Genomic DNA, 9,626 nt, shown 5'->3' on the forward strand with positions numbered 1-9,626 from the left:
GGAGAGAGAGAAGAGAGAGAGGAGAGAGAGAGGAGAGGGAGATAGAGAGAGAGGGGCAGCCGTGCAACTAATGTTGTCATTTTGGCCCGTTTTTTCTTCTGAACGATTTAAATTCAAGAAATGACTTCACTAGTGAGCAAATACCTAAAAAGCTCCGCGAGTGAGCAAATGTTTACAGTACCTATGCATAATAATTCCTACAGACAACCATAATCAAATGATTATAACATAACTGAAAATTCTAGCAGGTACTATACAGCTTACCTGTAGTGTTATGATAACAAGTGTCACACTGCCCAGATCCATTGACACAAGTGGCATGGTGATTGCACTGGCAATCGATATCACACGCATCTCCTGTCCAGCCAAGGTTACATGTACACTTGTACTCTCGGACTCCTGAATAATGAGACGCTCGGTTTAGGCAAACCAAATAACTATTCAGATATCTACTACTGTAGATGAATGGCAAGTACCAAGTGCAAACATTTATGTTCTACTACCAAAACCAGAATGCACAAGACGATGAAAATAGAAAGTTACTTTGAATAACAAGCCCTCTGAAGCCTATCTTACACTGTGTTTGCATGTTTCAAACAGGTTCAGAGTTGTCCGCTGCCGATGAATTTGCACCCTACCATTTACACACTATAGATTTTTCCAAGATTTGCTGGGATCGCTCAAAACAAAATAAAACTTGGTAAAGTAGAGATGCTTTCTCACAGCAAACACCTTTGCACAAATTTCCGAAAGCGTCTAGATTTTATCGTTTTTATGATTCGAATGGAAGCAACTCCAAAAACATTCGAAGCATCTTAACACCGTGTTACGATGAAGAGAATTTTAATAAATACAGGCTTTATACACAAATACACAAATACAGGCTTTTATCACAAGAGTATAACTGAAGCGCTAATATAGACCTTGCCTACAACAGACTTAACAAAATTAATACATTTGTTCGAAATTATTATTTTGTTTGCTGCAAGTGAAAACCTAGATTAATATTGCATAGATGGTGAGTGTGGCTCTATGGTAGAATATACTGATCCCACGATGTGGTTTTATGGCAACAGAAGGTAAACCATGGGTGTGGTTCTATATTAAGATAGTGTGTTGCCTTTGCGACGTGACAGACAGCTGCATGGTTAGTAATATAGAATGTACTCAGCTACAAGACTAGCGATAGAGATACATGTTATGTACATTCATGGCATTCACATGAGCACCAGTTTACCATATGCTTTCCTTTACAAATGATGTTTTGCATTGTAAACTATGAGGTCTGATCCAAAAGTTCATGTGTACACTTGCATTTATGTATGATGAAAAATGCTATTGCCGCGATAGCCAGAAAACATCTTGAGAGTATTGTCATTAAATTTCAGGTTACGAGTACAACGGGTTCTCGCGTGGACCAACGTTTCAATAAGATCAGTCATTTTTTTTACTATTTTAATAAATTTATCAGAATGTCTAATTTATAGGAACAGCGTATTTGCATTCAATTCTGTGTGAAATTGCCGAAAACTGGTACTCAGAGAGTTAAAATGTTCAACACTGCTTTTGGAAAATAATGCTCTAAAATATCAGACTTTGAGTAGCTCGTTTTCGTAAAAAGTAGAAACAGCCCTGAAGATGACGAGAGGTCCAGCAGACTGACCTCATCAAGAACTTGCTCATCAATTGACTGTGTGAGCCTGTGAGGTCACTAGTCATGGCAGATCGTCATCTAACTAGTATTAGAAAGATCACTAGTATATCTGGGAAAGACTGAAGGTGGTTTTAGGATTGTCAAAAGGTTTGAACTGTCGATTTGAACATGAGAATAGTCTCAACTAAGTTTGTGCCACGCTGACCTTTGCACTTGCCATTTTCTGTGAAGCAATATTATGCTAAAACAACATGGCCGTGCTGCCTCATTCATATCTACCAAATATGACTTCCTGTGACTTCTGACTATTTCATAAAAAGTTACTATGAACGAGACCAAATTTGTCAATGTAGAATCAGTTCAACATGCAACAACAAAACAGCATCGGTGTCGATGGCTTTCAGCACTGCATCAGGGCAGAAGAGGCGTGACAAGTATACCGATATCCAAGTGGAGTACTTTGAAAGGGTCTAACTAGCTAAATAAGCAAGTTGAAGCAATGTGTGTTGAGTTGTAACTCTATTCCTGGAACTTTTGGATTCTAACTCGTATTCGTACAATAAGCTGAGTATCTGCAGGCCATGAAACAGAATAAAATATTAAAAACTATTTATTTTGCACATAGAAATCGAAATGGAGCTATAACTTATCTTTTGGCTGATTCTGTTATGAGTTTCTAGTGATGGAAACTTTTTATATCTCTGTTACAAACAGCTTCATATTCAACATGAACGCAAAACATCCTACGAATATAGGCATGAACACATTGCCATCACACTTCATCTCTCAGATACGCACTGCCAAGGATTGCAATTAAAGGAAATACAACTAACTGTCTATTATTAGAAATAATACTCTATCGCTATTCCAATAGTTCAAAAGTTAAAAATGTTTGTTACTGTTTTATTTCATTTTTTTTAAAACTTGTTAACATTGCACCAGCGAAACATGCAGGTTTTCCTAATTAACACTTTGAACCCTAACCATGTATATACAAGCGGGTCCCCTGATCTTAGACCGTTTTGACAACTTTACATTGACTTTAAAAACATTTAGAGTTACACTATTCATTTTAAAATGAATCTTATTTGAAACGCAGTAAATAGTTTTCTTCACACTCTTTCAGAGATGCGGTGTTTTAGGAGAAACTGAAGAAACAACGATTGATGTACGCCGAGTTTGATAGAGTGTGTATATTTAATATGTATAGAAGAACAAAGTTTTAGTGAAAAGCTTTTGTTGATGAGGAGAAGCTTTCTAGCTTTGTCTATTTTTTATACTTCATTGTCAAGAACTTCCAACAGTGTGTCATTAAAAACTAATGTTCTGTCTGCAGTCATTTTTTTATTTTTTGGTCAGTTAAAAATGCGCTCAGTATTTCGGCGATATTTCAAGAACTGATAATCCAATCGACTTGAAGCTAGAGCTAGACTGTGTTATACAAATGCGATCAAAATTTCATAATTCTAAACAAACTAGAAGGGCAGAAAAACAGAGCTACACTATGCAGCTGTGTCTACTAGGACTTAGAATCACGTGAGAAAACAACACCCGAATTGTCTGGGGGCATGCTTCTAAGTGCTGAGCTGCACAATAAACATAAAAACATCTCACCGCTTCATTTTTTGTGAGATAAGCTTATATGGACCATGACACAAGCAGCAAGAAAATTGCTTAGAATGGCACCATTCGATTGCACCGCCAGGTGAAGGGCAGGCCAAGGCATACCAAAATATGCCATTACTAACGTCACATTTTATTTAATTGATTATTCTCCCGATGAGGGGAGGTGGGCCGTACCTGGAGGTACTGCAATTCCAGGACAACCCGTGACAAAGCCGAAGCAAGCTTCTGCGCTTCGTCTAGTTCCAAAAATCAGATTAATATCGTAGTGACACAATGTGCCACGAATCAGATATTAAACTGATTAGAACAGATACTACACTTTGATCTTAGCCAATAGGCCGAGAAGCGATGCCTACGAGTCATGCCGCGCTCGAACGTGATCAATCGCCAGACGGATATTGATAAGTGCAGACATGGATTCATGGCATATGTATCAGTTATACGATGTTGCTTGATGCAAAATATTGTTACACATTTGAAACAAATCGACTCCCTGTGTGTTGGTGTGAGATAATTCCTCAAATAATTGATTTCATTAACAGTTTGTGCTATCCTGCCCAGTACAACAACAATCTACGCAATTGCGCGCGTACAGTTAAATAGGAAAGGCATGCAGAAACTTGGCAGTCCTTTGTTTTGCTCAATGACATCAGTCACGCGTGAATAACTATGGACTATTTGATATGATATACACAAGCGCCGCGTCGGCTGGCCGCCAATACTCCGGCGGTAACTTGAGCAACAAAACGTTTGCGACGTTAGGCTCGGTGGCATATGTTCACATATAAGCTGCATCACTAAACATAATCGCGTAATCAAATAAAATGTTCGCTAGCCATGCCGTTTCTACAATAGTGACCTTTACCTGTACAGTGCATTTTGGGAAGGTTTTGCCTGATGTCTTTTGCAAAATTTGAACAGCGCTAAACTATTGCGATGCCGCCGGCAACTACCGGCGGTCGTCGGCGGAACCAGGCACATAGGTTCCCATTTCACCGCTAATAGCCTGCGGTGCTGTCGCCGGTGCTTCGCGACGTATATAGGAACCAGGCTTTAGATTTGTATACGACCTTTCGACCATTTAATTGAAATCTATTTGGCCTCTATTCAAACGTTCAGCTTTATTAATCACTATGTTTCCATTGTGAGAATGATAGAGATTTGAAGTTGTCCACTCATTGAGTTACCGTGTGACAAGTGTTTTAATAGATATTAACATGTTGCGAACACAGTTAATTAAAAATATGAGGATTTCTATGCAAGTGGTCATATGGTGCACTTCTGTCACTTGAAGCAGAATACTTTCAAAATAGGAACTGCTTTATTCTAGTAAATGCTTAAATGGAATAGCTTGCCTGGCATTTTTTGTACATAATTCACAAGTGCCATTTCCATCTTTTGCAAGCAGGAAATCTTCGATAAAACTTAACGTATACCGGAGATCAACGAAAACACCCTCGTAGCTGCATTGTAATATATTTTGCCAGTAGAGATTATTAATAGGAGGTATAAAACCTAGTGAACATCAGCAGGATAATCACTGATGATTACCAGTGGCCTAAAGTTTAGGAGCATCAATGCGTCCTCTTTATTTTCAAAATGTCTGATGATCTTTGCTGACGGAAGTGTTTCATGTAGCATCTTGCAAAAATAACCAAAATACATTTTCTATTAAAAAGAGATTATAAAATAGTATACCAAGAGTCAGTTCCATCACTAATTGTATTTGCACTCAGGCAAATGGTTGTTTAACCAAATGTGATTATCCAATAAAGATGAAGGGTATCTATACATAAAACTCTGTTTGTGTCTGTTTGTGTGTTTGTCTGCCGTTCCTGTGTTCATTTATAGAGATAAAGTTGGAAGCAAAAAATATCTACTTTGCACTGAACACGAATCCTCAAAGTCTGGATACAGACGAGCTAAACCGTTAAGCCACATGGCTTACTTGCACTACAATGGAATAATTGTCCACATACTTATTACATCAGTTAAAATACGAATAATGACGTTGTGTGATGCATAACATCATATGAGCAGGTTTCACGGTTCACGGCTCTTATTATATCAAGTTGAGCAATATAAGCAAGCTTATGTTACTAGCTTAAGATACTCAAATTTGCCAATTTGCTAGTTTTACCATTGACTAATTAGTCAACTTACCCAATAGCAACTACATTACCTGCCACTGTCTATAAGCTGTTTTTATTACTCGTGCAATACCTGGCAATCATCTAGTACGATACTAAACAGAAATGAAGAAACCCTGAGGATGTTCCAAATGAACCCAGACATTTTATATTCCCAATTTTAAAAGTCCAATAAAATTAAGGCAAACTCACCAGTGATGTTAACAAAGATGCAATCTCCATTCAGACATGGGTGATAGCATGTCTCCTCACAACTTACATTCCCTTGACCTTTGTACCTGCGAGGTAGGATAAGGCACTTTTAGATTACAGATTATGACCTATAACCTTATGCATATTAATCATCACATGATGTAGGTTTTGAAAAGTGACAAAACCTTATTGACACACTAGATTGGCAATGAGCTGCAGAATTTCACAGCAAAATATTAAGTTAGAAACAAATAGCTCAAACATGGAAAACTCATTTGTTAGATGAGTAGTGATCTAAAAGTAGCTAGTTTTAAGTTTTAACTATATAGGCCCAAGTTTGTAAAAATCTAATAAACTTGGGCTAGAATTAGCCTTATGCGGCAAAGCAAGGCTGTAGTCTTTTCTTTGAATTTTACTCTTATTAAAATAGTATTGCCTTAAAAAAGGCAATTTTATAAATTACAATAACCAGAAAAGTAGGCGCTGCAGCGAGTCAGAGCACTAATAGTAGTATAATTATTATACTGGAGCAGTAAAAATTTAAACTTCCAAAAAGTCAAAATAGTTTTAAATAGAGTTAAAAAGGTTGACGTGGCAATTATCCTACATTAAAAAAATTGCATCCACTTGCATTGAGCTGAACCTTTCTTACACTTTTCTTTACACTTTTTGAAGCTTAGACCAGTGCTAAAAATAAATATTGACTAGAAGACTTTTATATTAGTCTAAACTAAAGAAGAAGTTTAAATTCTAATAATAATTAAAAAATTAATTATTATTAGAATTCAAAAAAACAGATTTTACCAATTACTTGATATACAATTTTGGAGTTTTTTTGTTAACACTTAGAAAACGAAAACTTCTAATATATGGGAATCACAAACAAAATAAAGAATGGAAAAGTAGAATTGTTGTGGATAAGTAACCCCAGCTACTTTTTGAAGTAGGTTTTTGGAGGGTGAAAGTTAATGTCGCAGTAATATGTTATCAATTGGAGGCATGGCAGTTCCGCCGCCACGGCTAACTAACTAAGACATCATTGTCTAAACTCTTATAATCTTAAACTCAGTTGGGCACAGTAATGACACAAATGATATTCAAACAGTTAAATCTTGGATCACTCACCTTTGGTTGGGAAATATGAAATGTTGCATTGACATTATAAAGTGCCGTTATAGCTCTGACAGAGTTGAAATTATCGAATCAATAGATCAAAATGCCACATTTCCATAAATTGAAAAAAAGTTGGGATTTTCATCCTCTAGTGAGAGGATTCTAGAACCGACAGATAACAACAAATCTTGAAAACTGTGAGTCTGAATAGCAGTATGGACACTGACTCACCCTTAAAGGTTGACTTGCAACAAAATTTACATTACAGTTATTTGGTATCAAAAGATTCACTATGTCTTACTTTGCTGTGTTGTAGGTGCAAAATATGTGGAAATGTGATTACGAGCTTTTAAAAGCTAAATAACAAACAGTTATTCGCAGCCACACGAGACCGCCGTAGTCTGGAATCTCTTGCCAAAATGGCTCAAATGGGATGTAGTTGTACAAGATGGCTTGTTTACATTTTCATGCAACCTCATTCATCGAAATATTTTCACAAATATACTTCACGCATTCAATCAAACCATGTCTATTGTTCTTATGCATTGATTTTATCGTCATTGTAATGCTGTCACTTTTAGCACTGATATCCTATAACCTACCATAAAAACTCGTTTAAATTTTCAACCTTATCTCGAAGGAGTACATATCATTGTCTGAAAAACATGACGAACCTGATGGTCACCTGTGATAATCGAAAAATGCTGCAGAAATTATCCGTGAAGTATGGATCACATGATCAAATTACGACTGGATGATTAGACCAAGCCGAAACAAAACTGTAAAGTAGCGAGCGTCTATATTTGATACGGGGTCTTCGGTAAAAGCCGAAGCGTTGGTCATAAACTAGTGCTACGAGAAGTTTTATATTGAGCCTTTTATTGGCCTTTCAATTCACATGAGAACGTCACTGACAAAACAATAACCAAATTTAATGACTATATCAGAGAAATAAACTGATTTCAATCTACGGCGGCTTTTTGTTTTTGAGCTTTGAAGAGCTTGTAATAACATTTCCACATATTTTGCACCTACAACACAATAGAGTAAAACATGGTGAATCTTTTGATACCAAATAACTGTAATGTGAATTTTGTTGCAAGTCAACCTTTAAGTAGCGGTAGAGACAATGACACCGTTAAGTAGCCATAGAAATAATGACTAACCCTCGAGAACAATGACATTCATAGGATTCAAGGGTTTCGAAACACTCGGCATTGGGCACACAATCGTGCCTGCCATGTGTACACTCCAACAGGTCGGGACATTTTCTGAAATACCACGTGGCGTTACCAACTTCCTGATGATAATCTCTGACAACCTCGGAGCAGATCTGTTCACGGTATGGTCCGGAGAAGTCACCAGGAATGCAGACCCCTGAGTGAAATGAACTGTAGTATTTTGTTAAGAATATCAAAAGTAGGGTAATGTAAATATGATGAAACTTACAATGACAAAGGAGATGTGATCCAATAAATTTATGACGGTCTAGAGTTAAAAACTATAACTACATCTTTTGACAAAAATTAATTTTAAATGTGGATTTGTCTCCCTTGTTTTGCTTCGGTTTGACAGACGAGTATCATACAATTTTAGGGTGATGTGTCTCTTTTGCTACCAAATAAATTTTTTTCGGGACCTAATTACATACTTGGTAAAAGTCAATATTTGACAAGGACACATACAAATTGTCATAACTTTTTAATAGCAGTGCATATAAAATATTTTGAGACCAAGTTAATCAGCATAAACTTTCACATCAGCTGAATGCCATAAAAATGCTACAAATGTGTTGCGAATGAGTTTCCAGTCATTTTCGTTACTACTAAGAGAATATTCTGAGCTGGACAAGAAGGTATCAATATTATTACAGTTTATGGCATTATTATTATAGATTATTACTATTATTACAGCTCAAAACAAAATAATCGCTCTCATTAGTACTATTGTTTAATAGATAATCAGCCAAAGTCCACAGATCTAAAATTAGTGAAACCTCCATAGCTGCAATGTGTTTGACATGACTGGTCATTATTGAGAAGAAATTGCAATAACAGATGAAGTTTTTGTAAAGCGAAACTACATTCACACTAGGATGTAAACATATTTTTATTGGCTCAACGATCACAGATGATTGTTTTCTTTTGTTTAAGTACGAATATGATAGGCTAATTAATTAATTACTCACTAATCAGAAACATTTTGTATGAAACCTACTAAAGCCGCATCATGCAAATCTTGGTCATAGGCAAACGCAAACGAATGGCCGAGTGGCACTACGGGGCTCGTGATACGCAAATAGCTTAATAGGCTTTTACAAGCTTTTCATTTGAAGATGTGCAGAATTTCAGACCATGTTAATTGCATCCACTTACCGATGATTGGATCAGCATCATTACTACACCAACCGCAGAAGAAACCTGCGGAGCACGCCTTGCATGTAGTCAGTCGGGAACATTCTGAGCATACCTCTCTAGAGACGAAATAAATAAATCTATAGTGAGGAAAAGCAACTCCATAAATCTAAATAACATACAGACTGACGAGACAGCTTCACAAAGAGAGCATTACGATAAAGACATGAAGAATGGTCAACGTTAGAAGCTCTAATAATAGTACAGAGTTTTTAGTCATACCAATCCTACTAGGTATCATGGGTTGAAAGTATCAGCAAAACTTATTAATAAATTGTTTATTATTGTTTTCTATGAGAGATTTATTTTTCTGTAGGAATTCTCAGTATGTTACATTACTTAAAACACTTAGAGTGTGTGTGTGTGTGTGCGTGCGTGCGTGTCCCAGTAAAAGAAATAAAATGTTTGTATATATGCTCATAAAAACTGATGCTGACTAAAAAAATACATAAATAAAAATAAAAATGTGAAACCATA

General features: G+C 36.4%; 1 non-coding gene across 1 annotated transcript; it reads right to left on the reverse strand.

The window, feature by feature from the left end:
• Positions 1 to 3,438: 3,438 nt before the first annotated feature.
• LOC137403006 (U2 spliceosomal RNA) lies at positions 3,439 to 3,630 on the reverse strand. Its single transcript, XR_010979554.1, has one exon. It is a non-coding gene; the product is annotated as a U2 spliceosomal RNA (small nuclear RNA).
• Positions 3,631 to 9,626: the final 5,996 nt, after the last annotated feature.

The sequence above is a fragment of the Watersipora subatra genome, chromosome 8 (genome assembly GCF_963576615.1).
Source record: "Watersipora subatra chromosome 8, tzWatSuba1.1, whole genome shotgun sequence".
Classification (NCBI taxonomy): Eukaryota; Metazoa; Bryozoa; class Gymnolaemata; order Cheilostomatida; family Watersiporidae; genus Watersipora; species Watersipora subatra.